The 17,718-nt window shown below is 40.6% G+C and overlaps 1 long non-coding RNA gene across 2 annotated transcripts in view; it reads left to right on the top strand.

Moving 5' to 3' along the window:
- Positions 1-17,718, top strand: part of LOC118165216 — a 72,365-nt gene that overhangs the window by 29,530 nt on the left and 25,117 nt on the right. The window contains exon 3 of one of the 2 annotated variants that reach the window (XR_004749922.1): positions 9,534-9,657. The exons of the other annotated variant lie outside the window; for it this stretch is intronic. This is a non-coding gene — a long non-coding RNA (uncharacterized LOC118165216). The remainder of the gene's footprint in view (positions 1-9,533; positions 9,658-17,718) is intronic. 2 annotated transcript variants of the gene reach the window in all.

The following is a 17,718-nucleotide window of genomic DNA, read 5'->3' as shown; positions in this document are numbered from 1 at the left end:
TACTTAGTATTAGTCAATAGCTTCTCAGCTGCTAAGTTTTCTTAGGGCTCTGTGTGTGTGTCTCCCTTAATCACTGTAAGGGCAATATGCATTCTTTGAAACAGCTAAGTAGCTTTTAGCAAGATATTGGAAAGGTGAGGCGGTAATAATAGCTGTAGAGTGGCCTTCCTTGTAAGCCAAAGTGCTATTGAAAGCATCTTGGCATTTTACATCATTCAACCGATGTGTTTGGAAGAGGAGGGCTTAGAAACCTTGAGGTGCTAAGTCTGCAGTAAAACTGTACAAATAAGTGATTTGAAGTTTACTGGCTGTGTTAAAAAATCAAGACCAGAGAAAAAAACAACTTACATTTAGATTACTTGAAAAAACATTGAAGGGAAACAAACATTTTTGTAGAATATTCAAGATTATTTTTATCTGTATCAATCAAGAAAGCAAGTTAGATAAATTGTGTAATGAAGTGGTTTTGAAATAAAAAACAAAATAATGATTTTGAAAAGCCAGTTCACAATTAGAGGAGGTAAGACTACTGGACTTTTGCAGTTGTGTAATAACAAAAACAATAACACATGCTTGTATATCACTTCTCATCTTCCAGTGGGTGGATCAGTATTTGCTGGCATTTTGTTGAATAACACTAAAAATATTCTGTTCACGGCACATTGCTTTGGGAGAAATGGTTTTGTTTTTCCATTTTAAGTTCTCTTTCACTCAGATGTATTTAAAACTCCATAGTACACTGAAGTTGCATGTTTTTGCAGAGCTTTGCACTTCACATACGTTTGTATCCTGCACCAACTGCTGTATTCTATGATTTATGGTGCTTAAAAGGAGTTTCAAACCATGCTTTCCAAAAATAACAGCTAGGAGCCTATATTTTGATTATAGTTAAGTTTACAGAAGCTTTGAATTTTTTCCAACACATCTGTTTAGAAAAGGAAAAATAAAATTGGAAAATAATCTTCACACATCAGCAACTGAAGTAAAAGAATAAATGTTTAAGTCATGCACAATACCAAAACACATCCATGGAGGCACTGTAGATCAGCAAATTAGTAGAGAATAGCTCTAATACTCATCTGCTATGTATTTTGATATCTTTTCTTGATGCTTCAATTCCCTTTTTGCTAATGACTGCCTCATTTTTTAAAATGCTTTGAGCTCTATCTAGTTCAAAGCATGTGAACTAGGACAGTAATATCTTGTTATCATTACAAATAGCGTTACTACAAGTGACACATACTTCTGCTGTTTCAGAACCTAAACATCCTCTATCACCTGCCTCCACGGAGAACAGACCGTAACTGAGGACAGGTAAGTGCCAGCTGGAGTTTTGGTGTGTTGGCATGGAACTGTCCTTCAGTGTAAAGTATATGCATTAACACATGTAAAAATACCTGGGCAGCTGCTTTCTCTTCTTAGCCTGAAGTTTTTAAAAACTCCTGTAGCATTTTTAGGTTGTAAATGAAAGCAAATGACAGTCCAAGCTGCTGCTTTTTGAAACTCAGTCTCTAGCTTGTGGATATTTTTTTTTTTCTCATGAGAGGGCTCCCATTACAATAGGACATCTGTCGGGAGAAAGATTTCTGGTGACCTTAACAGACGTAAACATTTTGAGGTTTGGACCTTTACAGCTGGGGTAAATTAAAACTGGTTTGTGGAGAAAAAACAGTTCCCATGTTGTCTTGTGATCTTGGTGACCCTGCCTGGGATCTTACATCCTCAGAAAGGGACACAACCCTTGGCTGTCACTTGGTGGAATCAGCTGGGTGATTTGTACCAAGGAGTTTGATTTTGAAAGCAAATCAGCACATTAAAAAGTGAATAAATTAATGCAAAACATCCTCTCTCTCTCTCTCTCTCTCTCTCTTTGACAAACCCTTTCTTCTGTCTGTGGTCTAAGCAGCGTTGTGTACCTGTACCACAGGGTACAATAGCAGAGCAGCTGTTGTTAGGAGGAAGCAATTTCCTCTCTGGTATTAAGGACAAGATTCCCCTCAGGTCTCCTGGAGCAATTGTGAAGGTGAAGAGTGAATGGTACCTTTTTTTCCCCCCAAAAAGTCTAATGAAACCTGGGTGAGGGGTAGCCAAAATGTGGGGCTGCAGTAGGCTACGCCTTCAAAGGTGCATAAGTACAGAAGATGGATTTGTATAAGCATGGAAGTAGATTTGGTTCCTAACTTCCATTGCCCATTTTAGATTTTGACAGTCTTCACAGGCATTTCTTGCTGTTTTCAGCCCTCTAAATAACTTTAAAAACCTTCCTCCTGAGGTCTAGTAGAAGCTGAAGGTACATGGAGGACTATCAGTGTACCTCCAGCACTGCCTGTGGGATGTCAGCAGGGAGAAGAGACTAACCAAGACTCTTGCTCAAAATAGCTGACTTGACAGATAATGGAACTGGGTTTTTCCCATGGAAAGGTTCTGAGATCTCCTCTGCAGCTCAGGAGTGGTTTTAGTGTACTTTCTCTCTAGGTTTGCCAGTCATAGCTGGTAACATGTGAGAGTGACAGATCCATTTCCCCTTTAGAGTACAGCTCCTGGTGATGGGATCTCTAAAGTCCTGGCTGAAATAGGATTTGTTTAGCAATTAGAGAACCTCAGCAGTAGGTTTATGGGTATTTGCAACAGTAACTTATGAGCACATGGGTGGCTAGGATGAACTCTGATACCCCAGCTAAAAATCTGATTGAGAGCTGAAATAACCATTAAGTTATTCTTTTATTTCTGCTCATGGTGAGACAACAAATGGATCTGGAGTTCTTCCAGCATATTTGTGATTTAGAATCATTCAATAAATTTCGAGTAATTGACTTTGCAAACCTTTGCACATTCACAATAGCACAGTTGCACATCGCAATTCATGCTGTGATAGTTAATAGATATAAAACTCTGATCCTACAGAGTATGAAATCCTGCCATTAGTGGAACCAAACTGGAGTTTTGACATTAATTTAATCAAGACTAGGACTGAATGCTGATGCAGTCCTGCTGCAGCCTTCTTTATGCTGTTGAATTTGTGGCAGAGATGAAGCTCAAATGTGTGTGTTCACTGCATGATGAACGCAGCCAGAGCTGTTTGAAAGAGAAGTCAAACATCTGCACCGTACTGGTTGATTGGTGAATTTTAAGAACTCACACATAAAGCAGTAAATTAGAAGATTAATCCTCCTTCTGTGCTAGCAGATCTCTGCAGATATTTTCACTGAACTGCATGTTGCTAAGAAGTTTAGCAGATGGCGAGTGCTTTTGTTCTTCGTGAATATTTTTGAATGGCTGATTGACAGCTGACAAGCACTTTACTTTAGACAGTAATATGTCGGTTTTACCTGCCACTGTATTTATGGCAGCGTTGATAACTTCATTTCCAAATGTGACACAGGTTTTTATGGTCTAGACCCCCCCTCAGAAGCACGGTATGGGAAGCTCAGGCTGTCATAATTTCCCGTGAGACTTCACAGGGCTGAGCACCGAGCATTTGTAGCTGCCGGGAATGGCCACCAAAACAAAAACAAAAACAAAAACAAAACAAAACAAAAACAATAATAATAATGGCAGTTCTTGTATGCCCGCAGCAGCAGGCGGTCGCTATTCTGCTTTGCACCAGGAGATGGCAGGGACGTGCTGCTCATGTGGCCTCTGCCTGCATCGCGGCTGATCCCCTGACTCCAGGAGGGGATTTTAAAGCTCTCCCTGGAACTACAGTATCTTGTTCAACAGATATCAAACCTGTGACTGGCGTTCATGGAAAATGCACTCGATGTGCTCAGCGGTTTATTTAAAGGACTATCACTCTTGGCTTGAGATTGACATGAGTCAAATACCCCAGATTCAGACAACCTCAATATTTATGGAAGTGTTGGTGAAGGTCAGAAATTTCAGTTTAGGCTTTCTTTTCTCTGGATGCTCTATTTCACTGCTTGTTCCTGAGACACCTAGAAAGCTTTGAAATAGGTAATGCCAACCCAGCTCTTCTAGCTGACCTGTTCTTCCATATCCTCCCTCCCTGTGGGTTTTCTTTTTAGTATGCTCTGAAAATGATTTATTATTTATTTATTTTTTTCCTGTTTTGCTCATCTTCACCACAATTCTTTCAGTCTTTCAAGCTCTGGAAGACAGATGATGGTTTCATACACAGCACAGAGAAAGAATTCATAACCCATTCTACCACCTAAGCTCACAATGTCATTCAGCTGTCACAAAATCAATGAAATGAAGAAAATGTCACTATCTATTGCCAGTAATGGGAAAAGACTACCTTGTTTGGCTAAAGGAAGAAAAACAAAACAAAACAAAAAACAAGGCAATTTGTGCTGACTTCTCAGTAAAGATAATAGCCTTCCACTGCCAAATTTTATAGTCCTACTCCACAAATGATTTATGTGATGCAGTGACTTTCCAACTGCAGACTGTGTGAGATCTCTGGTAGAGCATTTTTGGACCTGTTTTGTGTAGTGGCTGAGGCCATCCAAACCACTTGGAAATGTGGACTTTTGCTATTCTGTTATGTATGCATAAGGGGGATTGCCATAAAAATGGAATTGCATTTTGACTTTGAAGTAAACTACTAATCATACTAATAGCAGTGTCAGTAATTAATGGATCAGACAGGAAACATATGCCTGATTCATGACAGTCATTGGAAATAGGGTACTTTTTAGTCAGGCACAACTCATTGCTTTAAGTCTGGCAGACCACGGTCTCTGCCACCTCACCCACGTTGCCCAAGCAAGCACAGGTGCCTGCAGAGCCCATCCACCTTTCAGCTCTCGGTCCTTCCTTTCTGCTCCCACGTGGGTCCATGCTGTGTTTCAGCATGAGAAAACTCAAGCTGACCCACCCCACGGCTGCCCCGGCTCCCGCTGCAATGTTCCCTCATTGACAGCACTGCTTGACCTGGGCCAGGCCGCCCATGGGGCATGGCTGGTGGCCTGTGCTGTCTGCCGCTGTGCCTGGGCGTTGTGTGGAGGGGGGCTACTGGTCAGAGCCAAAGCCATGTCAGAAGCTAGGGTTGCTCTTTGATGTTGCAGGAGGCCAGAGCCTGCTCATGGACCCATACTCCCATGTGTGCAAGAGCCAGGGCTTGTGCCAGGCTTGTGCCCTCACCAAACCAACCACAAGGGCAGGGCCGCAGGGCATGGAGCAGATGCTGAGCACAGGCAAAGGCAGTCCGAGGGACCTTGCTTCTTCTCTGAGTCAGGTCCTCAGCTAGCACATGTGCCTTTCATGCAGGCAGTGTAGCAGGGTGTATGGAGCCACAGACTTCACTGCAGCTGGCCTGCAGCTCCTTCCCATCCCTGGCTGTGCAGCTCAGCCCATCAGCTGAGCCATCTTCCTCCTCCTCAGTGCCTTAGGACATTAGTGGGTATGGCAGGACACTTCCTTCCCCTCACAGTATGTCTGTATAGCAGCTGTGTAGATGATACAATGCCAGGAGCAACAAGGAGCAGAGCAGGAGCAAGAAGCAGGCAGCACCAAAGCATGCTTTGTCCCAGGCCCTAGGCTGTTTTTCCAATGTACTCTGTCTGTGGCATGGCTTATCAGGCACATGCAGGACTTTGGTCCTCAGCAGCATGGGTGATTTACAGCTGTCACCTTTCTGTTGTCCTCCTGCCAGAGCCTTGGCTCCCAGAGCTGCTCCAGGCCACATGGTATTGCAGCAGCGGTGGTTGTGTCACATAAACAGAGGGCACTGCTGAGCTGCTCTGCAGTGTGACAGGGGTCAGGGAGAGGTTTTTATTAGTGTCAAAAGAAAATGTGTTACCTGACTTGAAAATGGTTTTGAAACAACCTACCTGGCCACAAAGCTTTAACCTGGTACCACAAGAGGCATCACCCTCCCCTTTCTCCCCCCACCCCCCCAGCCATCAATCTCAAGGTAAACCAATTCACTACATAGGGAGAAAATCGACTTTCAAACTGGTTTTCCCACCCCAAAGGTCCTTAGTGAAAGTCCCCAAGGAATAAAAATGTTTCTGTAACATGGGGGTTTGACAAAGTGGCCACAACATCTTGTTTCCAAGTTACAGTCTGGGATGTTTTGAAGAAACCCTAACTTACTGTTTTTTGTATGTAGACTGCTTTGGGAAAGGGTGAGGCTGGAGCCAATGACTCGAGTTCTTTGTCCCGACACACAGAGAAGGTAGGTGACCATATTCCACACCTGGCCTTGAAATCAGTTCATTAACCTTATCTCTGACTTTTTTTTTCTTTTTTTTTTCTTCTCAGTTGAGATTCTTTTTTGTTCTGGTGTAGATCATTTTTTGTCAGCTTGTTCCCATTCAATTCAGAGGACCAGCTGGTCTCTGTGTGTCTGAAAAGGGCCTTGCTGTGTTCTCCAGTAATTGCTCAGCACACTGTGGTCTACAGCTGGGGAAGACATTGCATTGGTCATGAGTAAGAGCCATTTGCTTTATACACACTGGGGGAAGTTTTGAAGATCTTGCAGCATGCAGAGGCAGACTGATTTTATTTGGCTGCCTGATCATTTTCTAAATGCTTTCAGTTGAATGAATAGGAGGAGGAGGAAGCCTTTGCATGTGGAGGTCTGAACGGGCTAGGGCAGCCGTGCAAGGAACTCTCTCTCACAGGGAGCAAGTACCTCACAGCCACCACATTGTGGCCCAGGGGAAATCGTCAGTGCAGGCACGGCTCCTGGCAGTCCCGGCCTGAGAAGGGGTGATGAAGGAGCACCCTGGAGACTTGCTTGAGCATCAGGAAGTTATCATTTTAACAACTGTAGAAGGCTTTTAAGTTTGTTTTCTCCTCTTAAGCCTTTGTATTTTCTTCCCCTCCCCATGGGATTTTGAAGGCTAGGACTGCACCATTTCATGTACCCATGTGAAACCTGGAGGAAGTGTTCTAGGAAGAAATCCTGACAAACAGACTTTGGAGAGAAATTTGAATTAGAACTGTCCTCTTTTCTCAATTGAAGCTGTTGGACAGCTAAATATTAAAAAAATGTCTCTACCTAATTCCCTTCCAAAACACAGAGCTCTTTTCCTTCAGAAAAGGAAAAGAAAAACTGCCCAAGTCATGTGAGGTTTCTTGGGTCATAGAATCATAGAAAGGTTGGGGTTGGAAGGGACCAACCTTTAGGTTGGACATGGTGCTTAGGGACATGGTTTAGTGGATACTATTGGTGGTAGGAGTTGGACCAGATGATCTTGGAGATCTTTTCCAACCTTAATGATTCTATGATGTTGGACCACCCAGTTCCAGTCCCCTGCCATGGGCAGGGACACCTCTGACTAGACCAAGTTGCTCAAAGCTCCATCCAACCTGGCCTTGAACACTTCCAGGGATGGGGCATCCACAGCTTATTTGGGCAGCCTGTTCCAGTGCTTCACCACCCTCTGAATGAATAATTCCTTCCTAGGTATGCGGATGTGGAGGTATAGGGTTAAAGCCCTGGCCCCGGGCTGATGGCCCTGGGTGGCAAGGCACTGCAAAATCTCTGCACTTCAGTGCATTCCCTGTGCATCCCAAAGGAGTCATTTTCAACTAAGTCTGCTAGGCAGATCCAGAAAGCTGCTAAAATCTTTCCAGCTGCTCAAGGGAATTTTTACACTAATTTTGCAATACATAATTTCTAGGGACTCTTCTCTCACAAAGTACTGTCCCCTGTGTCCTTCTTGGTTATTTTTCTCCTTTCTCCACTGCAGCCAAAACATCATCTGCTTTTGAAGGCTTGGGAATTGTCACTTCCAAGCACTGTCTGGAAAAAATTACTTCAACAGTGACAGATCCTCTCACACAGACCCTTGAAACATTACCTCCCAGCAACCTCAGAAATAGCTGAAAATAGCAGAGATGCCCATGGTGCAGCCTAGAGGCAGAATGTAACCCATAATGTCCTGGAGGGTGGCTTGGAGCTGCCTGCTTGGTGACTGAAGTCTGGAAACATGGGTTGGATGGAGTTGCAGGGTCCCCATGGCAGGTGATGGTAAGTATGGCTGGCTGCTTGCTGTGGAAGAGAGGAGATACTGTGCCTTCCTCTGTTTAAGGTAATAATATTTTTGAAGTTATTTAGGGAATAATTGTTGCCTTTGAACACTCCCTGTAAGTACTAAAGAAGCAGATTGCAGTGCAGATAAAGCTGTACCAAGTTTCCAGCTTTTAATTTGCAGTTCTCTTTTTCACCAGATAACCAGCCCTTCAAAACTGATCTTCAATCTCTTTAAATGGGCCTGCAGTGTCACCCATTTGCCTGACATCTTAATTCAAGACTAGCTGTTTTCCTGTGCTGCTGCATGGATTTCAGTTTTCAAAACTATGCTGTTGATGAAAGTGTTTGAATGTGTGGGATGAGATTTATCAGAGCACCTAAGTGACTCAGGACCACCTACCTCAGTTAACACTCTCCTGGATTTCACACTGATTGTGTGCTGTAGCCTCATCCCATCTGCATGACGGCAGCAGAGAAATCACCATTGTGGCTAATCTCTGTCAGGTTCAAAAGGAGATACTGGATCTTTCTGCCCCAGACGCTAAGCCTGAAATCCCAAGATGAAGCATCAAATATAAGTCATTGGGTATGGAGGACCAAGAGTAGCAAGGACATTTTCTTGACAGAGTGCAGGATAGGTGCTCTTCCCACACAAACAGATGGAGACATCAGGAGTGACAGAGGAGGGGAAAGGAGAAGCACCAAAGTTAGATTGGGAAAGGTGACTCTGAAGTCCCACTCAACAGAAAACACATGCTTTAGTGCTCTCTTGGATTGGGTCCAAAAAGTCTCACAAACAGGCTAATGTGGAATAGTTAAGATCTGTTCTGCTTTTATTTTGGTGTACCATGTTTAAATTACTGTGCTAGTTTGTGTCAAGTACACTTGCTTTATAATTAAGTTTTGAAATGACGTTTTCTCTTCTGAGAAAGACATTTTAAAAATGAATCAGTTATTCTTCAGAAACTCAACTTTGTTGACAAATATGGTTTCTGTTAATGAAAGACTAAACTGGATGCATTAAGAATGAAAGGAATATAAAACATATGCTGTTAGGTTCGATGGACTAAACATGGCTCTTCTCTGTGGCATTCCTAGGGGCTGCCTTCAGGCTTGAGGTAGTATATTTATTTAATTTTGTGGTTTAGCACTAGATAACTCAATTAGCTGCAAGTTGGAAGAATTGAATATTATCGGTCCACTTAAAAGACTCTTTCTACTGAAAAACTGAGAACTAATTCTGAATGTCTCATTCTTTATAAGTCAAGTCATAAAACTAGAGTAGTTGCTTTTCAATGTGGAAACTTTTTCTGTTTTACTGTTTTTATGTTTTTTTTTTTGTTTTTTTTTTTTTCTGAAAATTTAAGGAATGCATTAAGCCTAGAGTGCATCCTTTTCACATAAAGAGCATCTTGTACTTTAAGCTTGAGGTTTTGGTATTCTTTTCACAGAAGACTGAATGCTGATCTTTGGAAAAAGAGTTTGTATCACATTGAGAAATTGCCTACTTATGAGAAGTTGAAGACATTAAAAAAAAACTGCATGAACATGACTCTCATAAACAGTTTTAATACCTGCATTTTAGGATCTTTGAATTTTAAAATGAATGTTGGCCTTGGCTTCAAGAGCCACCATGCTTTGAAAGATAAATTATAAGATGCAGAGACTACATATGGTTACAATAAAAAGAAACATTCACAAAGATGATTGTAAGTGAAAGCATACCATTTGGATTGATGTTATTCTTATTCTGGTTGTGTTGTTGATATTTATGAGAGTTTGGACAAGTGATGGGGAGCAGTGAATATGTTTATGAATCCCAAACAGCTCTTGTATTTTAGTGGGAAAACACTCTTTATACTGTTTGTATTCCAAGTGCGTTATATGACCTCCAGCTCTAGAAAGGCTTTCAGCAATTGCACTGGGAAGATTGCTGTCTCCAGTACAATACCTTTGTGACTGACTCCATTAAAATCAGCATTGTGTTTCCTGTAAAGCTTGTCATAAGTGCGGTCCTGTTTCTATTTGAGATAATGGGAGTATTTTCATCAACTTCAATGGAAATTTTTGTTTATGTTAATGGAACAAATGAATTCACTTTAGCACAGATAACTGCCATGTGGCCTTCCTCACAAACAAAGCACTCTATTTAACTTCTCTACATCTGAGCTGTCCTGGTGAGGTCTGCAGGCTCAGTCTTGCATGTCTCTAAATGGTTGTCGGACATAAAATTGGGAAATGAATAAATTCACGCATGGGAAAACATACCTATATGAAAATTAGTAACTTCTGTGTTGCCCAGAACTGGAATGAAGAAAGCTCTATTTACCTGCAACTGTGCCATGGCTGTTGGATGAATCCCTTCTGCTTTGCCAAACTCTGCTTGGAAGACAAAAAAGGTGCAGTGTCACAAAAGTCCTGCCCAGCCTTTGCACTTCTTTTGCTACTCTCACTATTTTTGAATTTGGATGTGTGTGTTCATCTGGCCCTTTTATACCTCCTCTAGCTGGAGTCCTCTGTATCATGATGTTTGCCACAAATGCATCCCACTTTATACACACTGTTAGCTATTGATGTTACTTGCAAAGGTATTTTAGTACCCAGCTGCAGCTTTTGTATGTTTTTATCTTTCATGGAGCTCTGTTAAAGTGGTATAAAGGGTAATACATTATCTTCTGCATAGAAATCCAGTCCGTTCTTCCCTCACATTTACTTCAGCAACTTTCTTTCTTCTAGTTTGGATGATACAGGTCAGCAGGTTATAATGGCTTATGTTACTCATATATGCTATTTTGATTTTGGCATAGGCTGAAAGCATTCCATAAGCTTTCTGTATTTCCATGTGTTGGCATTTTGATGATGTTCTCATCATCAGAAATGTTTCAGTGTTTTACCAGTAACTGAGTCTTCATCTGCATCTTTCCAAAACTGTAATTTTCACTTTCCACATCTCACACCTTCTTTTGCAAAGTCAGTTGTTTCAATGTCTCTTCCAGGTGCTTTATTCCATTAGCATGCCAATAATACCTCTGGCACCAGTTTATTTTATATTTTAAAGTATCTCCAGTTTAATTGTGGAAAGATCTGCAATGTGAGTACATTGCAAAATACAACTTAATTGATCTAATGAATTTTCTAACAGTGTGATTTCTAGCTTTCAGTTCATTTTCCATGAAGCTACCATTTTCTATGTTTCTTTTTGTATTATGAAATATTTTTTACTCCCTATTGTTCTAGAGATATTCCTGATGTGATGGTTGTTTCAGCCAGTTTTATTTCCTCCATTTAGTCACAAATATCCCTGCTTATCTGGACCTATCCTATTCTCGTTTCTGAGCATGCCTCACGCATCTGTAGAGAAAAGAATGTGGTGTTAATAGGGACATCTTGTGACTATGCAAGTCTTGGATGCTCTGAAATTCCCTTTGAAATCCTTGCTGTTGTTTTTGTCGTCTCGTGTTTTGCTGCTGATATACTTGATGATCATTGGGATTTGTGTCACTGTGTGATATTTTCACTCTTCTGATCTGCAGAAGATCACCATTTTGTCTGTATGTGCAATAGGGACTTAACAGGCTGACTGCATGGGCTTGAGCACTGGTTTCTGATGACTCTTCCCCAGGGAACTGCAAGCTGCTTTAGGGAGGTGCCTGGGTTGATTTCAATGGGCGACTGGGGCACAAGGACTGCTGGAGAAGATCTCTTGTAGATTAATTCGTTTTTTGTCTGCAGTTTAAAGTGAGGTACATAATGATGACTTCTGCTCTCATCTTTCTTTCCTGAAGATTGTGTCTCCCTTCTCTGCCTCTGTATGAACTGCATCTTAGCTGGAAATGTTTTGGCTTCTCTGCTAATCTTTCCCATATTCCTTAGTGCTGCATTATTTCCCATATTTCCTTAGTACTACATTTGCCAGACCAGGTTTCAGGCTCTTGGTTCTATCCATGATTCCTTTGTGAATCAGAATACTATATCTGCTTGTATCATCACCTCATCAATGTCTTTAATCTTCTGAAAATAATTTAATATGAAGACACATTGTAAATGTGCAGCATGCCTTCTGTGGTCATTAAGAAAAATTCCTGGATACTCACCAGGCTTTTTAACAACCTTAGTAACATCAGATAAGTGGAGCTTGTTCTGCTCTTACCATGGCACTCATACATCCACTTTCTAAGCTGATTTGACCTATACTAAGTAGAAATGCAGAGAGACTGCCAACAGCTGCACATATTGTATTTATTACACCAATCAAAGCCTTTATGAAATTCTGCAAAAAATGGCTAGAATGCTTTTCTTCCTCCCTTCCTCGCCTTTTTTTTTTTTCTTTTCTTTTCTTTTTCTTTTTTTTCTCTCTCTCACGGCAATGACATGTATCTAAGGAATGTTACCTCAGAGCTTTTTGTGGAAGCAAAGCACTTTCTTCACAGCTTTTCACAGAAATGAACTAGTAAACTGAGTTTAAGTCTTAAGTTTCTAAATATTAAAAAGGAGACCTTTCTGTCAACTACAGAACATGTTGTGCTCTGTCACTGATGTGACTCCAGCAGCTGAAGATGGAAGGGACTGACACGTATCCCCTTGTATTTATGTATGCATGACAAAGGCATTTCTCTTCTGCAGCTTATATGAAGCCCAGCAAAGGTTGCTTTTATATAGAAATGGTGCAAGACTGGTAGACCTTTTCATTTTTCTCCTCACACCCACCTGCACAATTATGTTGTATATTTTCTCATACACCAGTCATGAAGACATAGTTCTGCTGAACAGGCAGATATATTCACCACTATCCACTGTTTTAGGATGTATCATTTCTATCGAGAGAACTGCTGTTTCATTTATGAACACCAAATAAAGTATCTGTGTATGCAAAGATATTTTGAGAGTGGTTAATCTATCTATGTAAAATCAGTAGGAAGCAAATTGTCATAAGAAAGTGCTTTTGTTCAGCCAAGCATTTCAGTCAGGTGTTATGTGCTTGGTTATATTCACAGCTACCCAAATGCACAGTGTAACAGGCATGCCTCCAACTGCTAGCAATTTATAAAGAAGTATTTGAATTTTCACTCATTTTTCTAGTTGTTTTAAATGCAGAACAGCAACTAGAAACAAAGGGAGCATTTTGTGATCAGACAGACCTCCGAACAGCACTAGCAAGTGACCATAGCTTTTCAGCCTTAAGTAGTCTTCAGGTGCTAGCAGCCAACATGGTGTTCATACATGCTGGTCGGAACAATGAGGCTACTTATACTGGCATTTAGCATCACCCAGAGCCAACATAAGATAATTGTACAACTGAGGAAAAGTATCAAGCTGCCTTGCCCTTGAAATTACGTCTCTCTATTTCAGAACAGCTGATCCTAATCTAATTAAGCATAAAGAGATCTGTCAAATTGTAAAGTTGATTAGGTTGCTATTAAAGGGGGTAACTCCTTTTCCCCTTTGGCAACATTCCTTTCCCCTTTGGAAGAATTGGTCTCAGGGGTTAAATAAACTTGTGAATCACAAGATGATGATTTAGCTTTGATGAACTGATGCACAGATGACAATATAGATCCTGTTACAGAGTCGGTATCTCTTAGTGGAAGCTGCAGAATTGCTTATCCTTTCTTGGCTGAATTTTTGTTAAAAGTTAACCACTTTTCTTACTTCAGTAATGTGTTTATTTGTGTTTGAGGTGTTTTTAGTTTCATGAACTTATAAGAGAAAATAAAAGATGATAAAAAGATTAGTTTGAATTGAATTGAACAATAGGAAATAAACCCTAGCACTGATATTCACCTGCATTTAGGCATCCAGACTAGTCATCCAGACTAACCTCTGTTAAAGGCGGATGTTATATATTCCTTTATAATTTCTAGCAGAAAATCCTAGCAGCATTCCTATGATTTAATATTTGGGAGCAGTTAAAGAAAATAGACTTACAAGAGGAAAGTAGAAAAACAGTCATTTTTCTTTCTCCAGATATAAGGAATTTTTATGTAAGGCTTTTTACTCAAGCTCAGTTGCTGTTCTACTTCCTATTATTGACCTAAGCAAGAAATGTAAGTTTGCCTGTAACTTGTTATCATTTGAAAGGCCAGAATCTATAGTTACAGTCATATTTTGGACCCACCAGCCCTCTTTACAAGGCACTCCCTTTGGTGATGATTTTCCTTGCCCCTGCTGTAGCCCTGGTTGGGGATCAGAGCTGGGGAGACATGAGGTGATTTGCAGCACAGTCCGGTCCACCCACCACAGCTGTGGCACCACTGTTGATCTACCACCCCTGTATCATTAGTGATGCTCTGGACAAGTGGAGAAAGTTGTTTGCTTAGTCAGTCATGGATGAAACACTGAGTATGCCTCTGATATACATTTGGTTTAGCTACAAATTCTAAATTGTTTTCCTTTCCATGTCTATGACTAGTTTAGGAAACAACAAGTATTGGTCTAAAAGTGAATATGGGAAAATACTGTGATGGAGAAATGACAAGGTGAAGAACGACACTCTAGAAATCATTCTCTCTCTCTCTCCTCTCTCTTTTTTTTTTTCTTTTTTCTTTTTTTTTTTTTTTTTTTCCCTCAGCTAAAAGCATTGCTCATGGTTTGAAATGTGGTTTGTTCATACTTACATGGTATGTATGTGTAAACATACCAACTGGGCTTGGAATTATAAACATTTAGCTATTAACTGTTTAACTAGATCACCTTTTCTTGTTGGTGTTCTTTGAGGTTGCTCTTTGAAATTCCAAGTTTTCTGACAAATGTGGGCATTGTGGGTCCTTTTTAGGAAAAACTGTCCCTGACATATGTGCACTTGTACACTTCTTATTTTAACATAACGTAGGAAGATGAAAGCAAGGTAAATTAAGCACCTTTTCTTTAACTGTAGAGTCTGTAGTCTCATAACAGTTGTTTCTAAATATCACAGTAAGTTCATGGTAGCATGCTAAAAATCTCACAGAGAAACATGTTCTTTCATTAATAAACAAAAAACACAGCATGCTGAAGCAGGGGAGTTTGGTTCCTGGGAAACATACCTGCCAGTGCCCTCACTCTCCAAGTGGGCAGTAAGGGTCTTACAAACTCAGTGTCTGCATCTCTAGGTAGCAGCATTTTTGCTTTTAACAAACATCTTAATGGAGTAGTGATTAATCAGTAGCTGCACGTTGCAGTGGTGCAGACACCTGCCTTTCTTTTTACATTCACTCATGAGCACAACTGAGGGGTTCAGGGGCCCTGGGGGGCAGAAGACCTCCAGGCTTTGCCTTTGTAGACCTGTGAAAGGAGCATCCTTTTTTGGGGTGCCAGGGAAAAACAGCTGATACATGAGAGAGGGAGAGCCCATGAACTGGAGCTGGGATGCTGAGAAGTGTGAAAGGTGCAGACTAGCCAGCTCCTTCTTTGGGGTGAGGTGGAGGGGTAAGACAAGACCACAGAAGGCATTATATGGTTATTATTTTTATGATCTCCAGTGATAGATAACCTCAGAGTTAGAGGTGGAAACCTCAGTGAGCAATTAACTGTCTCCTGAGATACCCAGGATCTGGTCCTCCTGAGTTTTGTAGTTCTGAAGGATTATAACCTTCTGGCCCAATCAGAGGGAAATTGAGATAATGAATCTCTGTAGAAAAGTGTTAGGAGAATGAAGTCATGCTGCAAACCTTGACTTTCAGGATCCAAAGCAACACATTCTGCATGTCCTTACTCAATGGGGTATTTAAAAAGTCAGTGACAGTTTGGAAATGAAAATCCTTTTCTGAAAGCAAATGTATGGATAAAAGCAAGTAGAACAGGTCTTAGAGAGACAGTCATCCCTGAGGATGATTGGTGAGTATAACCACAAAGCAACTTTCTCCTTCCTCTCCCAAGTCAATGATATTTTTACCATTTCTTTTGATGGCTGAAACTTCAGCCTGCAAGGATATTCTATAGGTAAATGGTTGATTTTTCTTGTTTTATTCTAAATTTAATATATACCCAGCCCTACACCTGGTCTATTTTGGTTACATATAGAACTTGTATCTCCTCCTCAGTGCTTCCTCTACAGACCTCTTTCTTGCTGTACTTTCCCATCTCACAAGAAATAGGGGATACTTATTAGTATGTGAAGAATATCTCTTTGAGATATTCTAAGCAATCATTAAAAGATGCTTTAAGGTGACTTGACAGTATTAAAACCTGGCAACATTTCATAAGCTTTAAAGACAAGCATTTGAACAAACAACTTAATTATCCCCAGTGCAGTCCATGAATTAGCTACAAAATCATCTTCTTGCCATGCATATTCCCAGGAATACCACTTCTATTTCATGCCAAAAAAATATAAAATAAACAGCTTTGGTGATGTGCTGGGGATGCCATTACCATGGGGTATTCTAGAGGAACAGGGAGTGTATTTTTTTTTTCAGAGAATTCCCTGCTAAGACTCTCTTTCTTCCCTTTCAGTGCAGGGAATATCCATCTTGAAGCCCGTACTAACCAAAGCTATGGCAATCTGTCTGAAAGGGTGCATCCCTTTCTTCTTGATGCTTCTGTCCTCACTCTTCCCACTCCTCTTTCCATATTTACTTACAAACACTTCCCTGACTTCTTCTGGCTGGCATTTATAGCCTGTATCTATTACTCTTCTCAATCTTTCTGTTTCAGCTTTGCCTCATTCTCCATGCACCTCGTCTCTTTCTTGGGCGTATTTTTCTGCAATGGTACTTCTGATGGTGGCAAAAGAGAAAGCCAGAGGAATGACGGTACATGATACAAACCTCAGGAGATGAATCAAAACAATAAGGCACTTGATATTGGTAGGGGAGTCAGTGATCCAACACAGATTGGAAAAATTTCCTCAGTTACAATGGCACTGTGTTTACACAAAAGCCTTTCAGGGCATTAATACAACAGAAGCATTAGTAGTAAGGTTTCTTATTAGCATTTGCTTTAAAGCTGTATAGTAACTAGCTTGTTTGTCTGACCTAACTGAACAGATAATAATAAAAATAAAGAAAAACAATTTGTGTTTACCTGAAAAAAACAAACAAACAAAATCACGTTTAGCTTTTCAGAGAATTGAAAAGGCAGCAGAAGGAGATCACCCAGATAGAACAAAAATAATTCTTTAATTCCTAAATAACACATTCTGTGCAGTGTTTTGGCTTGGTGGTTAAAGAGTAAAAAGGAAAATACTTTTTATTTATGCATAAAATATGACAGAGTTTTGTACTTTTGTAATGTAAGGGCTAAGATAAATTGTTCAGATTATTTTTTTCCCAGTTCTCCTCAGGCCCTTGCTTTGTTTTATTTACATTAAGTAAGGCTGTCTCTGAAACAATAATTTTGAGGAAACTAACTGTTCTCTGCAAAAAAAGTCACCTAGCTCCTTCAGAAGAACATAGCAGCATCCTATCCCCCCAGCTTGCTCTCTAGTTAGACAGCCTGACTCATGAACAATGCCATCTCCTTCAGTGTGACCATGTGCTTGAGAGGGGGCTGCAGAAACATTAAATCAAATGATTTAATGTTTCCAATTATAGGAAATGTATTTGGAAGGATGCCAAAATGCTAAATAGCTTGATAAAAAAGAAAGGTTCTTTGTTTCAATTATTTCTTATTGCACTACATGCTTCCCCTGCCACTACTTAATTAGAGACGAGAACTCTGCAGGAGATCCTGTTCTTTATTAATTTATTTTAAAGTTATTAACTGTTGTTGCAGCAGCAATACCAAAGCCTGAATTGAATGGCAAGCTCTGGGTGAGAAAAGACAATCCAGTGGGTTATGCCATTGTCTTGGGT

Source organism: Oxyura jamaicensis, chromosome 3 (genome assembly GCF_011077185.1).
Source record: "Oxyura jamaicensis isolate SHBP4307 breed ruddy duck chromosome 3, BPBGC_Ojam_1.0, whole genome shotgun sequence".
NCBI lineage: Eukaryota > Metazoa > Chordata > Aves > Anseriformes > Anatidae > Oxyura > Oxyura jamaicensis.
The sequence above is the reverse complement of the archived record's forward strand: the minus strand, read 5'-3'. Positions and strand labels throughout refer to the sequence as shown.